This window comes from Poromitra crassiceps, assembly GCF_964638095.1.
Source record: "Poromitra crassiceps genome assembly, chromosome: 21".
Taxonomy (NCBI): Eukaryota; Metazoa; Chordata; class Actinopteri; order Beryciformes; family Melamphaidae; genus Poromitra; species Poromitra crassiceps.
This window is the reverse complement of record NC_139638.1, coordinates 14,659,923-14,680,205: the sequence shown is the minus strand read 5'-3', so window position 1 is coordinate 14,680,205 and position 20,283 is coordinate 14,659,923. Positions and strand designations below refer to the sequence as shown.

Sequence of the window (20,283 nt, the reverse complement as noted above, 5' to 3'; positions counted from 1 at the left end):
CACACACACACACACACACACACACACACACACACACACACACACACACACACACACACACACACACACACACACACACACACAGTTGGAGGGCATTACTGAAAACCTGCTGAGTGGATGGAGTATTGGGTTACTGTGCTTACTCACTCCACCTTCACTAGAAACCCTCCTCTGCTGTGACAGCATGGGGTGCTTGTCAGCACCTTGTACTTGCTGTGACAGCATGGGGTGCTTGTCAGCACCTTGTACTTGCTCAGCCTGAACACTGATACAAGTGTAACTTAAAATTCTACGGTGTGCTTCAAACTACTCACGAGGCTACTCACAATTGTTGTCATGGGAAATGTGTAACCTTTTATGTAGCCTACATAAGGTGAACACAATTCCCTCCATCCATGCATGCCTCTACTAAGAGGTTTGATTAATTAATAGATAGCCCAAGACAAGCCATGGTGTATTGGAATTAAATTGCGGGCAACATGTCTGCCTGACAGAATGCTTAACCTTTTGTTCCAGTTCAGTTGCAATTAGCAATTAGCTTAGAGGGTTTGTCTGGCTATTATGGTTTAACTGCCTACTGCGTGCATGTACTGTATTGTTTGCAGTCACTTATATACTGTAGTGTAGGCTATAAGGTGCTTATATACTGTAGGCTATAAGGTGAGTGCCTCTCTTTTGAACCACAGACCTTATTCCATGCATTTAACTGAAATCCCCATACTAAAATCCCATTCACTTTTCCTCCTACCATCAGGAAGTGCTACTTCTGGACTCATCCTGCTGTAATCTATATCCATCGTCTGTCCCAGAGTCATATTAGTCATATTAGTCGTCAGACTGATAAGACTCTGGGTTCTCAGAGTCATATTAGTCGTCAGACTGATAAGACTCTGGGTTCCCAGATTGATCAGCAAACAATCCAACAAAATAATTGATTGAGGTAAGCCACCATACAGTATTGATTGAGGTAAGCCACCCTAACCCTAACCCTAGCTACAGTATCAGCATATAGTTCCTGTTGGGGCCCAAATGTAATTCTGCCTTCAGAGAATTCATGAAGGATTAGGTCGGTAGACCACCAAACACACAATTAAAGCAGGATTAACAGCAAGGACATTCAATTGTAAAAGGAGATACTGTTTCTCTCTTTTCACATATAATTTACTTTTTATTTTAAAACAATATTAACATAATTTGGATAAAATAAGTGGATGTTTTTCAGGAATTGGTAGTAGAATATGATATACGGCAACAGATTGTGATTTGACTGCGAGGCAAGTGTTTTACGCCCAACAGTAAATGAAAGCACCATTTCACTAGCCTAGGTAAACCCAGCCCCCACGTGATCTGCTCTCAGAGTTCCCAGACAGTGTAGTGACTGAGAACAGGTCTGAGAGCAGGTCACGTGGAGGCTGGGTTCACCCAGGCTACCATTTCACCAGCATTGCCCCCAGTACATGTCAAACTTTCATTCATAAATAGTGCAGGCCAGCTAAGTGGTATTCTAGCGCAATGCAGTTTAAAACCACAGAAATATGAGCTAATATTTATTAGGATGAGAATATACACTTGCATCATCTTATCTGGGCAAGAAGATAAATTCAAGTGCCAAAATAGTGTAATAAAGTAGCCATGAATATGGGCCATTGCTGAGATGAGAGATATTAAAAACCAGTGACAGTGCCAATCTCCCCCCTATAGCTTGATATAAATTACAGTGTTAATCAGTGTTGGGGGTAACTCATTACAAAAGTAACATATTACATGTAATATATTACTTTTAGCAGTAACTCAGTAATATAACTTATTACTTATAGGATTTCAATAATATTATACCCGTTACTTTGTCAAGTAACTCAAGTTACAAATTGAGTTAAAACATTTTTTTAATCAAAGCACCATCAAATAATCAATAACTGTGTGTTTTTATGCAAATAACCACTAAAGAAAAACATTTAGAATTTTGGATTGTTTACACTGACTTCAAGGCGGTTGAAATTATTTTTTCGGGATGGTTCCAGGGCGGCCATGTCATTCTGCTGCTGCTGCTGTTTTGGTCAAAGTAATCAAAAAAAGTATTGTAATAAGTAACGGGTTACTCTACACAGACAGTAATATTGTAAAGTAACTTATTACTTTCAAATGAAAGTAACTAGTAATATGTAGTATATTACACTGGTGTTAATTAAGATCACTGGCCATGTTAAAGCATTCCGAACATGAGGGTTATTCAAAACAAATTGTAAATGTGTTACACTCGCAGCTAGCACTCGTAAAGGCTTCCTCTGGTATACAGCCAAAGCAGGCAGCTCAAAATAGAGTCGCCTGCTGGCTCTATGTCAAGTCTCACTTTCACATGGTGGTAGCTTTTTAAAGTACGTGTTGACACATCATGATATCTGTTACACTTTAGTTTCCAGTGTTGACTTACTGTAATACACACACACACACACACACACACACACACACACACACACACACACACACACACACACACACACACACACACACACACACTATGTGTGAGGTGTACAACAATATACTTACATTATAAAGTAACTCTGAAGTCATGAAAACCAACTATTTTCTTAGCACCCCCCATAAAAAATAATGGGGTCAAGCTCCCCATAAGCACCGGGAGAGAAAAACTTGCACCGTGCCTGCACATACAGTTATATTATATACTGTACATGTTCTCCAAGTGCAATGCTTTATGAAGAAGGAGAGAGCATGCATGGGTAATGGCATGGAAGAAATATATACTGTGTGTGTGTGTGTGTGTGTGTGTGTGTGTGTGTGTGTGTGTCTGTCTGTCTGTCTGTGTGTGGTGTGTGTGTGTGTGTCTGTGTGTTTTGCTTTCATTATATCCACAGAACTGAATGGACAGAATGATCCACAGGGCAGGAAATATGTCCTTCACTCATATGTACAGTATGAGAATTTAAAATAAAGTTACTTCCAAACAGATTCACGTAACGCCACAAAACTTTGCGGAAAGGTTGGCGTAGGTATACTACATATATACTACATACACATATATACACGACACTGAATGCCCTCTAGTATTCAATATGAAACCTTTATGTTTATATTATTGGCGCCAATCTTTGAAAGTTACAGTCGATACAATTAACCCTGTAAGACCCGCTGTTGCAGAATTACAACATTTTTATTTGATCTAAAAAAAAGTATAAATGTTTGATACAGTCGGCACCATTCTGTCTGAACAGCTCCCTATCTAGTTCCAGTCACCACCTGCACTACTCCAATCACTTCTGACTTTCTCTCAGCTGAGGAAAAAAGGCAGAATTCCCATCTTGCATTCTTACTTTTTTTTTTTTTTTTTTTTAGTTTAAAAATAAATACCCTGATAAGCATTTTGAGAAATAGGCTATATTGCATCATAGGAACAAAGTTCACATTCAAAGTGTATAGCACTATCAAGAAAAAAAAATGAATTTGAGGCTGTGTCTGTAATTAAACAGTTATTACAGAGTATAATCAGTAATGTTAAATTATTGTATCCTTCATCCTTATGTAATCCTCATGTACATTCAATGTAAACTCTTATCTAACTCTGACTGTAAATTCATGTAAATCCACTGCCTATTTAACGTATATTTAACTCAGTCTGTAAATATCATGTAAATCCAACGTAAATTCATATTTATCATCCACAGAACACTTCACCACTCATGTACATATTGTATATATTGACTCGATTTGATTCGATTGGATTGCACTTGCAACCTTGCGATTGCCGTTAGTTATCTTCCTACTTCTTATCTCTGTATATTGATGTGACCGCTACGCTGCATACAGACACTAAGACAAATTCCTCGTATGTAACTTGCATACTGTGGCAATAAAAGTGATTTGTCCCTTACTAACAATTTCAATTAGCATAAATGCATAATTATGATAAGTTGTGTTAGTATGGTTTCAATAAAACTTCTCATTCACTGAAAGGCCTTAGTTATTTATTCTTTTGCAAAGTTATCCCAAATTCTGCAGATGGCTTCAGTGTTTGACAGCGGAAACGTGAGAAGATGGATGGGTTTCTGCGACATGCCTTGGATGCCTTGTGCCTTCGCCACATTTGGTGTGTTACCCATTTAAGTTCTGCATTGCTGGCAAAACAAATGGGATAAAAGCAGTCCCACAGGGGCCTGTGTGTGTGTGTGTGTGGTAGCAGACCTGTGACCAGCCTGCGGTGAGAGTCTCTCATTATGCTTTATCCAATCTGATGTACAGTATGGAACTTTTGTGAAATGAGCTTAAAGTATAACATGTAGGAATAGAAAATGATTATTAAACAATGAATCAATGCTTTTTTTCAACAGGATTGTGGAATATACTTCATCTTTGACTGGGAGAAAGGGTCAGGTGAGAACAATTATTCTTATTATTATAATAATAATAATTATTATTATCGTCATCATCATCATCATCATCATCATCATCATCATCATCATTATCATTATTGTTGTAAATATATACTGTGTACAATATTGTTATTGCAATGCTGTTTCATCCATTTTGGACAAAATTCAGTGATAGGCTACTTTTCAAAGTCACTTATACCAGCCCAGCCTAAAAGGGACTACAATTGAGCTAATCTACTATGTTGAAGACCAACTGGGATGATGCATGAACATGATATAGTGGTGGTGGATATATTCACTTGTTTAGATGAACTCTATTAGGTGATGAGGTGATGGTCGACCACATGAACTTGGCACATGGGTCTGATTATACTTTATTTGGAATGACCACACAGAGGTAAGCCGTCACCATGAGTACGGACGCGGAGATGGCCATTTATGGCAAGGCCGCCATTTACCTCCGTAAGCCAGAGAGGGAGAGGATTGAGGCTCAAACCGCACCCTTTGATGCCAAAACCGCTGCCTATGTGGCTGATGTTAAGGAGCTGTACCTTAAATGTACAATCCTGAAGAAAGAGGGTGGCAAAACCACCGTCAAAGTCCATGACACCCAAGAGGTAGGCTTAAGTTTCATGAAACTCACAGCAATGTACCTTACTGTTGGAATTTAAACACAAACTGAAAGTGTGTTTCAATATTTCAGGAGAGGGTAGCTAAGGAGGAAGATGTCCACCCTATGAACCCTCCCAAGTATGACAAAATTGAGGACATGGCCATGATGACCTATCTCAATGAAGCCTCTGTGCTGTATAACCTCAAAGAGCGTTATGCAGCATGGATGATCTACGTAAGATACTGTGCCTATGGAGTAAATATTGTAGATGGAATGAAAACATACTGTACTGTAAGTGACCACATGTCTCTGCTCCCCTTCAGACCTACTCTGGGCTGTTTTGTGCCACTGTGAACCCCTACAAGTGGCTCCCAGTGTACGATTCTGAGGTTGTAAGTGCTTACAGAGGCAAAAAGCGTATGGAGGCTCCACCCCACATCTTCTCTGTCTCTGACAATGCCTTCCAATTCATGCTGATCGGTATGTCTTTGAGATATAAATTGTCAATACACAGGGTTCATGTTACATAGATGATAAATAATGAAATAATAAAATAAACACTGTAATCTTTTTTTCCTTATACAGATAGGGAGAACCAGTCTGTCTTGATCACGTAAGTTTCCCATGTGATAATCTTTTTTCTTTTTTTAACCATCAATGTGGTACCATTATCTGACTGAATTTCTTCAAATCTATCTATACCCAGTGGAGAATCTGGTGCTGGAAAGACTGTGAACACAAAGCGTGTCATCCAGTACTTTGCAACAATCTCAGTGGGGGGGGGAGAAAAGGCCTCCCAAGGATCAGGAAAGATACAGGTATACTATTAAGCTAGATTTCTCAGAACATGGAAAGTATCTAGTGCTGAAAAAATTGATAAAATTGCAGATATCAATGTTAAAATCTAAAACCTGAACTATAGGGCTCACTGGAGGATCAGATTATTGCAGCCAATCCCTTGCTGGAATCCTATGGTAATGCCAAGACTGTGAGGAACGACAACTCCTCTCGCTTTGTAAGTATGGAAGCAGTTCTGTCTGCAACCTCTGTCTGTGTGTGTTGGGGGGGGGGGGGGGGGAGTATGATTATATATTGCCAGGGTAGAGCTACATTAAATACTATGCTCCTTCAAACAGGGTAAATTCATCAGAATCCATTTCGGCACAACTGGTAAACTGTCTAGTGCTGATATTGAGACATGTAAGTAAAACGTTTCTATGGTGACTGGAAATGGCTGCCACAGTCAGTGGACCAGATTTTAAGTTATTATCAACCCTTACAGATCTGCTGGAGAAGTCCAGAGTGACATTCCAGCTTCCTGATGAGAGAGGCTACCACATCTTCTTCCAGATGATGACCAACCACAAGCCTGATGTTCTTGGTAAGATGAGTAACTGATCGTGCTAACCCTAACGCAAACTGTTTACATAATCCATAATCACTCATTCCTTTCTACCTTTGTAAATCTCCAGAAATGTCGCTCCTCACCAACAACCCCTATGACTTCCCCATGTGCAGTCAGGGTCACATCACTGTGGCCAGCATCGATGACAATGTAGAGTTGGATGCCACTGATGTGCGTGATGTTCAGTTCCGACACATTTTCTCATGCTTTGTGCATTAAATCATCATCACCATCACGGTTTCTTATTAATTTTCTGAAGTGATTTTGACTCACCATTGACACATCATTCGAATACAGGAGGCTATTGAGATTCTGGGCTTCAATGGTGAGGAGAGGGTGGCCATCTACAAGTTTACTGGTGCTGTGCTCCACCATGGTAACATGAAGTTCAAGCAGAAGCAGCGTGAAGAGCAGGCTGAGCCAGACGGCACAGATGGTGAGTTTAAACTTCACCCCAAAGTGGATAAGTCTGAATAGCTTTGAAATTAAATTTTCATCACAGCAGTTAAGTTTGTATTTTCTGTTATATTGGCTTTGACAGTCATTGTCACATATCTATAATGTATTTCATGTGGATCTTTCAGAGGCTGACAAGGTTGGCTACCTGCTGGGTCTGAACTCAGCTGACATGCTGAAGGGTCTGTGCTACCCCAGAGTGAAGGTCGGAAATGAGTTTGTCACCAAGGGACAGACTGTACCTCAGGTGAGCAAGATGCATCATTGTCTTGTTTCTTTAGTTTACACAGCTTCTTTAAACAGAGAAGTTTAAGAGCCTTACAGCTTGAATAATTTAGTAGATAAATTGTGGGGCGGGGAATCACATTGACAATTTAGGATTCCTCCTTTGGCAGGTCATTAATACAAAGAAATTCAATTAAGTGAAAGCATTCTTATTTTTTACTGATTGCTTGTGAAGACATTATTGTTAGCTGTCTACAATTAGAAAAAACCTAACTTTGGGTTACACTGCTAAATTATGTAATGTATCTACCCTTTTAGCAGTGGAAACTCAAACATAAATTTGTATATTCTGCCATACAGTACACTCACGTGAGGAGGCTTGAAAATAATTCTTAAATGTTCTCAGGTTGGACTAAAATTGATTCATGCTAATGTCTACTTTCTTCAGGTCAATAACTCAGTGAGCGCTCTGGCTAAGTCCATCTATGAGAGGATGTTCTTGTGGATGGTCATCCGCATCAACCAGCAGCTGGACACCAAGCAAGCAAGGCAGTTCTACATTGGTGTGCTGGACATTGCTGGTTTTGAAATCTTTGATGTAAGTATCCATTCATGGTAATGGATAGACTGTTTAATTTAATAATCTTTCATAGTTTTATCATGTATTGCTGCGAGAGGTTAAGATAATCCTTTGTCCACTAACAGTACAACAGCATGGAGCAGCTGTGCATCAACTTCACCAATGAGAAACTGCAACAGTTCTTCAACCACACCATGTTTGTCCTGGAGCAAGAGGAGTACAAGAAGGAGGGCATCATCTGGGAGTTCATTGACTTCGGCATGGACTTGGCTGCCTGCATTGAGCTTATTGAAAAGGTACAGACTAATGTTGTGACTATGTAATTATTGTTTGAATGCTTCATTACAACAATGGCTCTTGATGTATCTCTTTACACCTTTCATACAGCCGCTGGGCATCTTCGCCATCCTTGAAGAGGAGTGCATGTTCCCCAAGGCTTCAGATACGACCTTCAAGAACAAATTGTATGACCAGCATCTTGGCAAAAACAAAGCATTTGAGAAACCAAAGCCCGGCAAAGGCAAGGCTGAGGCCCACTTCTCCCTGGTGCACTACGCTGGAACTGTGGACTACAATGTTACTGGCTGGCTGGACAAGAACAAGGATCCCCTGAACGAGTCTGTTATGGGGCTTTACCAGAAGTCATCAGTTAAGCTGCTGCCTGTCCTGTATCCAGCTGTTGTTGAAGGTACAATATTACTTTATAACTGTTTATGATTATGGAAATCTTCAATTTGTAACTATGGGCTCATTCATAAAACGTACAGTACGAGCAACTTTAGTGTGACATTGGTGGCAGATACTGTCACGGTACGGTGTTTTCATACTGTGAAAAACCGTTTTCCCCATACCTCCACCACTTTTGATCATTTACATATCATGATTGATAAAAGCACTGTCCCACAAAAAATACCACCTGATAGTCATACAGTATATTCTAATATGCTGTCTATATATATACAATATAATATATTGTAATTGTTATTCATTAAAAAAGTCATTATCATTTGAAACAAGGAAATGTTTAGCTTATATTTCAGTTGATCATCAGAATTTGAATCAGCTTTATTGGCCAAGTATGTACACATACAAGGAAATTGGCTCCGGTTCGCTTAACTCTCAATGAACTCTCACACAAAAGAAAAGAAAAAAACAAGAATCACAAAGGATAATTAAAGATTAGCATTAACTACTATATACATGTACAATGCAATAATAATAATAATAATAATAATAATAATAATAATAATAATAATAAGTGTATGAAAGAGCATCTATGTTGAAAGTGTGTGTATGAAGGGGATTATGTACAGTACATATGGATATATATATAGTTATAGGCAGTTATTGATATAGGCAGCATTAATACAGTTATTTACACGTATAAATAAGCTACATGTATAAGCAATCAGGTCAGGTCAGGTCTTCTTCACAAAAGAGAAGATGACCATACACACATCCAACACTGCTGTCACTTCTGCACACCCTGTTGTTGGTGTCACTGTACCTTCAAAATATTTTCTTCCCTGCAATATAGATTTTTTTCACCATGAGTTGATCTAAAGTTTAAATTTCCTCTCTGCCTTAAAATGATCAATTTGAAAAACAGAGGCTGGTGGCGCCAAGAAGGGAGGCAAGAAGAAGGGTGGTTCCATGCAGACTGTGTCTTCAGCGTTCAGGGTAAGAAGGTTTAAGAACATCATCAAGTCTCAGTTTGGAGTTATACTCAAATGTATTGAACTTCACAAAGAACATTTGGTTTCATCTTCTATCTCTAGGACAACTTGGGCAAGCTGATGACAAACTTGCACCGCACCCATCCCCACTTTGTGCGTTGTCTCATTCCCAATGAGCATAAGACTCCAGGTACACTGTCAGCTGACATGATCTTTCTAGTGTCTGATCTTAATAGTCATTTAGTGAATCATTCTGATTGGGATTAATTACTTTCTCAAAATTAACAGAACTTTTCTTTCATTTTCGTTTTTACAGGTATGATGGAGAATTTCCTGGTCATCCACCAGCTGAGGTGTAATGGTGTACTGGAGGGTATCAGAATCTGCAGAAAGGGCTTCCCCAGCAGAATCCCCTATGCTGATTTCAAGCAGAGGTATTGTTGAATGTTTGATGGATTTCTGATGCAAGATAAGAGGAGAAAGTGCTCACTATGAACACATTGTCTCTTTCAAAAAGGTACAAAGTACTGAATGCCAGTGCGTGCCCTGAAGGAACATTCGTTGACAACAAGAAAGCCTCAGAGAAGCTGCTTGGATCAATTGATGTGCCTCATGACGAGTATAAATTTGGACACACCAAGGTGAGTAGTATTCAGCAAGGAAAAATAAAAAAGTAGTGTAGTGACCTTTATAATTTAGTTCCAAATCAATCAACGATAATGGCATGTTTTTTTTTTACTGTATTCAGGTCTTCTTCAAAGCTGGTCTGCTGGGTGTCCTTGAGGAGATGAGAGATGAGAAACTTGCTTCTCTGGTCACCATGACTCAGGCTCTCTGCCGTGCTTACCTCATGAGGGCGGAGTTTGTGAAGATGACGGCAACCAGGCATGTTGAAAACAGCGATTCCAAATAAGTATTTCTGTCATATACTATCCACTCCAAAAGTGAAGTTATCCATGACAGCAACTTTTTTCCCCTCATAGGGATGCCGTTTACACCATCCAGTACAATATCCGCTCATTCATGAATGTCAAACACTGGCCATGGATGAAGGTCTACTACAAGATCAAACCTCTTCTGCAGAGTGCTGAAACTGAGAAGGAGCTTGCCGCGATGAAGGAGAACTATGAGAAGATGAAAACAGACCTGGCTGCGGCCCTGTCTAAGAAGAAGGAACTAGAGGAGAAGATGGTGTCTCTTCTGCAGGAGAGGAATGATCTGCAGAATGCGATGGCATCTGTGAGTAGACTTCACTAGCCAGCCGTCTTTTTGTTGTCTTTTCTGATTTCCCCCCCATGTTCTACCCAATTGTACTTCGCTAATTTCCCCCCTGCTGTCCCGGTCGCTGCTCCACCACCTCTGCCGATCTGGGGAGAGCCGTAGACTAGCACCATGCTTCCTCCGATACATGTGCAGTTGCCAGCTGCTTCTTTTCACCTGACAGTTAGTATGGAGGCGTCTCCACCGCTTCTGGACCTGGGGGTGTAAACCAAGGAGACGGAAACAGTATACCGGAAACATGTGCGCCAAAAACATCATAATCCTCGATTAATTTTCGGATGCAAAGTTTCTGTATTGGCTTAAAAGATGTGATATTGTAAATCAGCTAAGTTTCTACAAGAAATTCTTCGTAAACTTTGTTTGGTACTGTACGTCCATCTTTTGTTTTGTTGTTTTTTATCCTGTTTCCGATGCCGAGAGGTGTAATTCAAGGATAATGGAAACCAGGCTTTTCTCCTCGGGAAGAGCCAGGTGACACGAGGTTACCTGACAGTGGGGAGCTTCACTGGCTGGACGTAGCACGTGGGAGGATCACGCTATTCCCACCAGTTCCCTTCCACCTGGAACAGGTGCCCGACCGACCAGAGGAGGCGCTAGTGCAGTGACCAGGGCACATACCCTCAATCCAGTTTCCCACTCACAGACACAGCCAATCATGCATTTATGGAGGCCCGAGCAAGCCGGAGGTAACACCGGGGCGCGAACCTGCGACCCTCATGTTGGTAGGCAGGGAATCTACCACTGCTCAGAAGAGCCCTAATTTTATTTTAAGAATTACTAATATAAAGAGGGTAGGATTAATCTTATATTTTACATTTTGTCCAGAATATGTTAACATGTTACTTCCTTTTTGTTTCATTATGAACTAGGAAGGAGAGAATCTGAATGATGCTGAGGAGAGATGTGAGGGACTTATCAAGAGTAAGATCCAGCTGGAAGCCAAACTCAAAGAGACAACTGAGAGACTGGAGGATGAGGAGGAAATGAATGCTGAGCTGACTGCCAAAAAGAGGAAACTCGAGGATGAATGCTCTGAGCTCAAGAAGGACATTGATGACCTGGAGCTTACCTTGGCCAAAGTGGAGAAGGAGAAACATGCCACTGAGAACAAGGTTCATGAGTCTCCATGTCAGCTAATAAAACAAATAAAATTAGAATAATCAGCCATTTTAAGCTAAATATTTCTTTCAAAAAAATAGGTGAAGAACCTGACAGAGGAGATGGCCTCTCAGGATGAGAGCCTTGCTAAGCTGACCAAGGAGAAGAAAGCCCTCCAAGAGGCACATCAGCAGACTCTTGATGACCTGCAGGCAGAGGAAGACAAAGTCAACACTCTGACCAAGGCCAAGACCAAGCTTGAACAACAAGTGGACGATGTGAGTTTATGAAGTCAGTATGGCAAAAAAGATAGGTTGGCTCTTGAACTTGATAATTACAACCCTGTCTTAATGTGCAGCTTGAAGGTTCCCTGGAGCAAGAGAAGAAGCTCCGCATGGACCTTGAGAGAACCAAGAGGAAGCTTGAGGGTGATCTGAAACTGGCCCAGGAAAGCATCATGGACCTTGAGAATGATAAGCAGCAGTCTGATGAGAAACTTAAGAAGTACTTCTTTTTTTTTCCCATTTCATTTATTCATGACAGACCCAATCACATGTGTTTGATGATCTGGTAGTTTGGATGGATGGAATGTTTGTAACTATTCTCTATATCTACAATGCTCACAGGAAAGACTTTGAAACCAGCCAGCTCCTCAGTAAGATTGAGGATGAACAGTCCATGGGTGCTCAGCTTCAGAAGAAAATCAAGGAGCTTCAGGTGACACATTTACTATGTAATATTTTTGTATTTTTTATTTTCTTTTGTGGCTTTTAATTAAAGTGCAAATTCTCATGTTTACATTCAATAGGCCCGAATTGAGGAACTGGAGGAAGAAATTGAAGCTGAGCGTGCTGCTCGTGCCAAGGTTGAGAAGCAGAGAGCTGACCTCTCCAGAGAACTTGAAGAGATCAGTGAGAGACTTGAGGAGGCTGGTGGAGCCACTGCTGCTCAGATTGAGATGAACAAGAAGCGCGAGGCAGAGTTCCAGAAGCTGCGTCGTGACCTTGAGGAGTCCACCCTACAGCATGAAGCCACCGCTGCTGCTCTCCGCAAGAAGCAGGCTGACAGTGTTGCTGAGCTGGGAGAACAGATCGACAACCTCCAGCGTGTCAAGCAGAAGCTTGAGAAGGAGAAGAGTGAATACAAGATGGAGATCGATGACCTTTCCAGCAACATGGAAGCTGTTGCTAAAGCAAAGGTACATCATATCATATAATTAATAGCAACAGCTTCATTGATATATTTTTATTATAATATTTTTTAACATAAAAATTCCAAACTCATATCCAGAAAATAATGTAATGCTGAATACATTAAACAATATTTTTTTGTAATTGTTTTTAGGGAAACCTGGAGAAGATGTGCCGAACTCTTGAGGATCAACTCAGTGAAATCAAGACCAAGAGTGATGAAAATCTTCGTCAGAATAATGACTTAAGTGCACAGAAGGCACGTCTCCTGACAGAAAATGGTATGTATACTGTAGTTCACCATTCAAACAGGGTATTCTGCTGTGTGAATTTTTAGAGAAACGGAATATACTGTACAAAACTGATCAATCCAATATTCACACAAGGCGAGTTCGGACGTCAGATTGAAGAGAAAGAAGCTCTTGTATCCCAACTGACCCGAGGCAAGCAGGCCTTCACACAGCAGATTGAGGAGCTGAAGAGACAGATTGAGGAGGAGGTTAAGGTAAGAAACAATTGAGTGTCCATTGATAAACTCTTGTTTGGAATTTGGACATTTTTCACACTTGATCATCTTTAATTTAACAGGCCAAGAATGCCCTTGCCCATGGTGTGCAATCAGCCCGCCATGACTGTGATCTTCTGAGGGAGCAGTTTGAGGAAGAGCAGGAGGCGAAGGCTGAGCTGCAACGTGGAATGTCCAAGGCCAACAGTGAAGTGGCTCAGTGGAGGAGCAAGTATGAAACTGATGCCATCCAGCGCACTGAGGAGCTTGAGGAGGCCAAGTGAGTAAAATCCAAAACCACACGTCAATGCTTAGTTCAGAATTGGGGCACAGTGCCATTGGTGGCCATGCTCATAATATTGTGATGTGTCGAAATATTTTGATGTTTTTGTTTTTGTTTTCGTTCTGAAATATTGGGGCAATGTTTTTATTTTGAATGGAATTCAACTACATCCATGAATCCCACTCCTCCAACATTTATCAACCTGAAACATCTAGGCTTCAATTACTTATTTTCATTGAGAGACACATTACAAATATTCAACAGGAAAAAGCTTGCCCAGCGTCTTCAGGAGGCTGAGGAGCAGATTGAGGCTGTGAATTCCAAGTGTGCCTCTCTGGAGAAGACCAAACAGAGGCTCCAGGGTGAGGTGGAGGACCTCATGATTGATGTGGAGAGGGCCAATGGGCTGGCTGCCAACCTTGACAAGAAGCAGAGGAACTTTGACAAGGTAGAATTGTTATTTATTCTTGAAGTATAATCAGTTGTTTCTGTATTGATGAATATTAAACTAAGTCAACTGTATGGGTTGCATCTTATTCAGGTCTTGGCAGAGTGGAAACAAAAGTTTGAGGAGGGTCAGGCAGAGCTTGAAGGAGCTCAGAAAGAAGCTCGTTCTCTCAGCACTGAGCTGTTCAAGATGAAGAACTCCTATGAGGAAGCTCTGGATCAGCTGGAGACCCTGAAGCGTGAGAACAAGAACCTGCAACGTGAGTTCTCCCAGATAATGTTCGAATTTGCTGTTAGGTTGGCTTGAAATGAAAACAGGCTGGATCAATATCTATCTATTTTGATTTAACAATATAATCTGTGAAGACTTAACAATATTAAACACACACACACACACACACACACACACACACACACACACACACACACACACACACACACACACACACACACACACACACACACACACACATCTTTCTGCAGAGGAGATCTCAGACCTGACTGAACAGATTGGAGAGACTGGAAAGAACATCCATGAGCTGGAGAAATCCAAGAAGCAGGTGGAGACAGAGAAGTCTGAAATCCAGACAGCACTTGAGGAAGCTGAGGTAACATTTCATTTAATTTTCATTCAGTTTTAATTGCTAATTTGAGTACATGTATGTATTCCTTTTCTACAAGAAATGTGAACAGCTTATCAAACAGGAGATTGTCCACTTTAACATTCAAAAGGGAGGAAGGGCTCTGCTTTGTTGTTGTCATTATTATTATTATTATTGTTATTATATCATTAGGGAACTCTGGAACATGAAGAATCCAAGATTCTGCGTGTCCAGCTGGAGCTCAACCAGGTTAAGGGTGAGGTTGACAGAAAGCTGGCAGAGAAAGATGAGGAGATGGAGCAGATCAAGAGGAACAGCCAGAGGGTGACTGACTCCATGCAGACCACTCTTGACTCTGAGGTCAGGAGCAGGAACGATGCCTTGAGAATCAAGAAGAAGATGGAGGGAGACCTGAATGAGATGGAGATTCAGCTGAGTCATGCTAACCGCCAGGCTGCTGAGGCCCAGAAGCAGCTGAGGACTGTCCAGGGAACACTGAAGGTAGGACACACAGCAGTGGTGCAGACTTAAGTAGACGTTGTTAGTGGAGCCACATTCTGATATGTCTGTAAACATCTCTGTGACATTGTCTGCATTAGGATGCCCAGTTGCACCTTGATGATGCTCTCAGAGCACAGGAAGACCTCAAGGAGCAGGCTGCCATGGTGGATCGTAGGAACGGTCTGATGGTGGCTGAAATTGAGGAGCTCAGAGCTGGTCTAGAACAGACAGAGAGAGGCCGCAAAGTGGCTGAGCAAGAGCTGGTGGATGCTAGTGAGCGTGTTGGCCTTCTGCACGCTCAGGTAAACAAACAAAATTGTTTCTTCATGAATTCACAAATCTATACATTTTGAAAACAATGTGTTTATATCATTATAGTCGTGACTAAACTGTTTTCCTTTTCCCCTTTAGAATACAAGCCTTCTGAACACAAAGAAGAAGCTGGAGACTGACCTGGTCCAGGTCCAGGGTGAAGTCGATGACACTGTTCAGGAAGCAAGGAATGCAGAGGAGAAGGCCAAGAAGGCCATCACTGATGTATGTTTAAATTGCAATTGTTACTTTCTGTGTTTTACTCCTTTATTCCCTTACATTTCTAATACACACATTATCTTTTCTAGGCTGCTATGATGGCCGAGGAGCTGAAGAAAGAGCAGGACACTAGCTCTCACCTGGAGAGGATGAAGAAGAACCTGGAGGTTACCGTCAAGGACCTGCAGCACCGCCTGGATGAGGCTGAGAACTTGGCAATGAAGGGTGGCAAGAAGCAGCTCCAGAAACTGGAGTCTAGAGTAAGAGAAATATGTTTTGCATAGGAAATGTACGACTGTTTCAGTAAAGAAATGGATTATTAATGTTGGATTCTTTCCTGAAGGTGCATGAGCTGGAGACAGAGGTTGAGGGAGAGCAGAGACGAGGAGCAGATGCTGTGAAGGGTGTCCGCAAATATGAGAGGAGAGTGAAGGAACTCACCTACCAGGTATAATCTCACTTAATGCTGATGCATCCATATCAGTCAAATATACATAGTTATTACTAGACATTTACACGTGCATATTTACTGTGTCATAGACTGAAGAGGACAAGAAAAATGTTGGCAGGCTGCAGGATCTGGTAGATAAGCTGCAGCTCAAGGTGAAGGCCTACAAGAGGCAGGCTGAGGAAGCGGTAAGGGCAAAATATTACGTTTTTTGCATGGGTGTTGAACGTCCATCATACATCTCAAAGAAACAAAACTATTTGATTTCAGAGTTTCAAACACTTAACTATCTCTATGACCTTCCAGGAGGAGCAAGCCAACGTTCATCTGTCCAAGTGCAGGAAGGTTCAGAATGAGCTGGAGGAGGCTGAGGAGCGTGCAGACATTGCTGAGACCCAGGTCAACAAACTGAGAGCTAAGACCCGTGACTCTGGCAAGGTAACTGAGGCCATTCAACAAATAAACAATTTATGAAAGTAAATTCATGAAAATACAATTGATACTGTACGTCATGAACACTGTAGTGTAGAGATACCCAATTTAAAATAAACAGGACATGATCAAAAATGGCATAAAATAAACACAATTATTTTGTCTTTCTTTTACAGGGAAAAGAGGCGGCTGAGTAAAACACAATGGCTGGCAGTCCATCCCTCATCATATAATATGATGGTCTCTCAAGGACACTTTTCATTCTTCAATAAAATATGACCTTCAAGCACTCTTTCATGATGTCATTTTTACATGTACCGTAGTAAGAATGAGTTTCTGATCAGTCTGTTACACAAACAAGAAGCAACAGCTCTTAGGAAATGAGTGGTAAAACCATAGATAGTCTTTACAGTTTACGACCATAGACTGTATAAAGAGATGGACAGAATGAGTATTACGCATTGACATATATATAATGGACCAACGGAGCTCATTGACTTTGACACAGCAAAATGAAGCTCACTTCCGGATATTGTTTGATTTCGTTTGATTGGTTGAATGAATTAATGCTACACGGAAGTACGAGGAGAGGGGGCGGCTGCCGGGGGAGTTTCCGAATTTGCCCTGTCTGCCTTATCGCCGTAATGCATTATGGGTAGTCAGCTACTTTGGCTAATGTAGCGGCTAACGCTACTTACTTTACATTGCAGTAAAACGGCACTGAATGACCAAATTGATTTAACTTTTAACCATTTCGAGTAACACTGTTTCCATACGGACCCCCAGCGTTGGTTAGTTGTTTATAACGTGACTATATTTATAACGTTATAACGTACTCCGGTTTCTGGGCTGAATCCAATGGTCTGAATACAGAGAAGGCTTAAGGCTTTATCTAACGGTATAGATAACGTTAAATGGTCCGCCATGTTATGGACGTTAGATGTATATAGTACATGTGTCTACTAACATTATTAAAATATCATAAAGTAACGCTATTTTCTGATAATTTGCTCAACTATTACTTGCTACCTGATGCCTTGCGGCACATTGCTGCCTCTACCGGTCGGAAGTATTACTGCTCTTATTATCCGATGTTTGTCGTCAATTTTCCTCGAAATGGGGCTATAATTTGGAAAACGGAGCGCGTTAGAGCATGAAAAAGACTTGAAATTGTTTTTTCAGACCATAAACTAATTTGGAAAGTGTTTATATAAGACATAGACCGAGAGAGAAGTTGGCTCGTTTCCCATAGAGTTGAATGGATGTTCCCGGGAGTGCTACACAAGCTGCGACCCCCACTGGCCATTTTAAAGAATGCAATTGGCACTGGTATTACGTCACCCATTGGTTTGTAGACTTTGTTTTGAAGCCTCTAGTTTGGCGTTTTGGCCGCTGCCATCTTGCATGAGAGGGGCTTCCCACAGATCCGCAGCGCCACCTGCTGTTGGTCCGTGATCTGCATGATAACTGGACAGGCGACCTGTCAATAACGCCCAAAATAAAGTCTTTTTCCATCTACTTTAATATAAACGGGTGAGTTACTGTATAGAAATGTACCGCAGGGGGTCTTCATGCAGGGGGTTCCCCAAACGTCTGAGTAGTGCCGGGTCAATTTATGACCAGGCACCAGGATTTGAATGCTTAACAAACAACATAGTTGGTAGAATATGTGAGTAATCTGTTCAGGCAGAATGAAGCACAACAAGTGTCACAGCTTATTTAGGCATCTGCGAGAGAGAGAGCGAGAGAGAGAGAGAGAGCGAGAGAGAGAGAGAGAGAGAGAGAGAGAGGAGGAGAAAGAGAGAGGGAGAGGAGGAGAAAGAGAGAGGGAGGGGAAAGCACGTGGATGGGGCTCATTAACGTGCACGCATCTCTCCCTTTTCATTTTGTCTCCTTTCTCTCTCCTCTCTCTCTCTCCTTCTCTCTCTCTCTCGCTCTCATGCTCTCTCGCTCTCTCCCTCTCTCTCTCAAATTTGGCTAGAAGCCAAGGTATGGCTTTAAAGGTTTTAAGGCTTAAACAATGTACAGAAAACTGGAAAATCCTACCCCTGTCCATGATCAGTCCCATAAACTCAAGATGGTTTCACTTCCCAGGTTCCTCTGTGTCAAAACCTCCCCATCTTTCTTACATCAGCTTTTTTTTTTCAAAACTGGACTCCATAATTCTTTCTTACATCTGGAATTATAAGAACCATAGAATCTCGAAAATTAATTTGCAAAAACCCAAGTTTGCAGGAGGGCTAGCCTTACCAGTGTTTAGGCATTACTACTGGGCCGCTAATATTAGGGCTCTAATGTTTTGGTGCCAGGGGACCCCTGGCAATATAACCCCCGGGGCCCCCTTGTGGCTAAAAATGGAGGCCAGCTCTATTGACAGCTCTTCACTGCCAGCCATGCTATTTGCTAAGTTAGAGAACCCTGGGACCCTAGGAAATTTAAGTTTCGTTGTGAAAAACTCTTGAAAAATCTGTCCATACGCCCATCTGTTTCAATCACTCTTTTCTGTGTCCATGGTCAGACAAAAATTACCACACTTGGAGTGAGAAGGGGCTAGTCTCCATCAAAGACTTATATATAGATGGTCACTTTGCATCCTTTGATCTACTGAAGAGGAAGTTTGAGTTGCCTGGCACGAACTGGCTCAGATTCCTGCAACTCAGAAATTATGTTCGATCCAAAATTCGCACTTTTGAAGTGCTTCCAGATGAAAATGCATTTTTTGATGTACTGCTATGCTAAGCCCTGCTCACTCCAAGCATCTCATTTCTAGATTTGTATGTCTGTTTGACAATTGCATCACGGCCTCTACTGAGAGGATTAGAGAAGCGTGGCAGGGGGAACTTGGCATTGACTTGTCTGACATTATATTGGACAAGAGTATGTCCGTGATACAGCTTTGCTCAGTTAACAGTAGACACCAGCTGATTCAATTTAAGGTCACTCACCGTCTTCACTATTCTAACCATAAGTTGCACAAGATGTACCCCTCTGTCTCACCACTGTGTGTCAGGTGTCGTATATCCGAGAGCACTCTGTCTCATGCTTTCTGGAGCTGCCCTTCACTGACTGGTTGCTGGGCCAGGATATTTGACTGGTACTCTAAGGCCTACAGGATAGCCCTTCAGCCAGAGGCAGAACTTGTCATTTTTGGCTGCTCGGAGTCCTCTTTGGACTTCTCTACAGCTGTGCAGCAATCTCTGACGCAGGGAACAATCGTTGCCAAGAAACTCATCTTGCAGGAGTGGAAGTCCCCTTCTCCACCCTCTTTCCAGCTGTGGCTGGCGGACATGATCTCTGTTATACGGATGGAGAGACTCAGGTACCTGAGGACCAACTCACTCGGGAGATTTCTAGTCGTCTGGGAGCCGTTTCTGGCCTACCTCGACGAAGTCGGGGGTGGTGGGTGATTCGCTTGGTTGATCTCCTCTTGTGCAGGACCCAATGCACAATATGTGTATATATACATATATATATTTCCTTTTTTGCAAGTACCCTCACCACATTGTAAACTCGGAGTGTGAGTGTGTGTGATTTTTGCTTTTGTTTGTTTGTTTCGCCTTGTTTTCGTTTTTTTGTTTTATTTTATTATCTGTTTGTTCAGCCTTGTGTGATATAAAAAATAAAA

The 20,283-nt window shown here is 41.5% G+C and overlaps 1 pseudogene across 1 annotated transcript; it reads left to right on the top strand.

The window, feature by feature from the left end:
- Positions 1 to 4,795: 4,795 nt before the first annotated feature.
- Positions 4,796 to 15,131, top strand: LOC310795755 (myosin heavy chain, fast skeletal muscle-like; annotated as a pseudogene). Its single transcript has 32 exons — positions 4,796 to 5,002; positions 5,089 to 5,232; positions 5,322 to 5,478; positions 5,584 to 5,611; positions 5,705 to 5,816; positions 5,921 to 6,013; positions 6,135 to 6,198; positions 6,281 to 6,379; positions 6,471 to 6,574; positions 6,701 to 6,839; positions 6,988 to 7,106; positions 7,533 to 7,682; positions 7,790 to 7,960; positions 8,052 to 8,352; positions 9,274 to 9,344; positions 9,443 to 9,530; positions 9,657 to 9,774; positions 9,858 to 9,981; positions 10,089 to 10,205; positions 10,304 to 10,579; positions 11,491 to 11,733; positions 11,821 to 11,997; positions 12,078 to 12,223; positions 12,346 to 12,436; positions 12,528 to 12,917; positions 13,064 to 13,190; positions 13,296 to 13,414; positions 13,498 to 13,694; positions 13,962 to 14,145; positions 14,239 to 14,404; positions 14,628 to 14,752; positions 14,939 to 15,131. The product of its transcript is annotated as a myosin heavy chain, fast skeletal muscle-like (transcript).
- Positions 15,132 to 20,283: the final 5,152 nt, after the last annotated feature.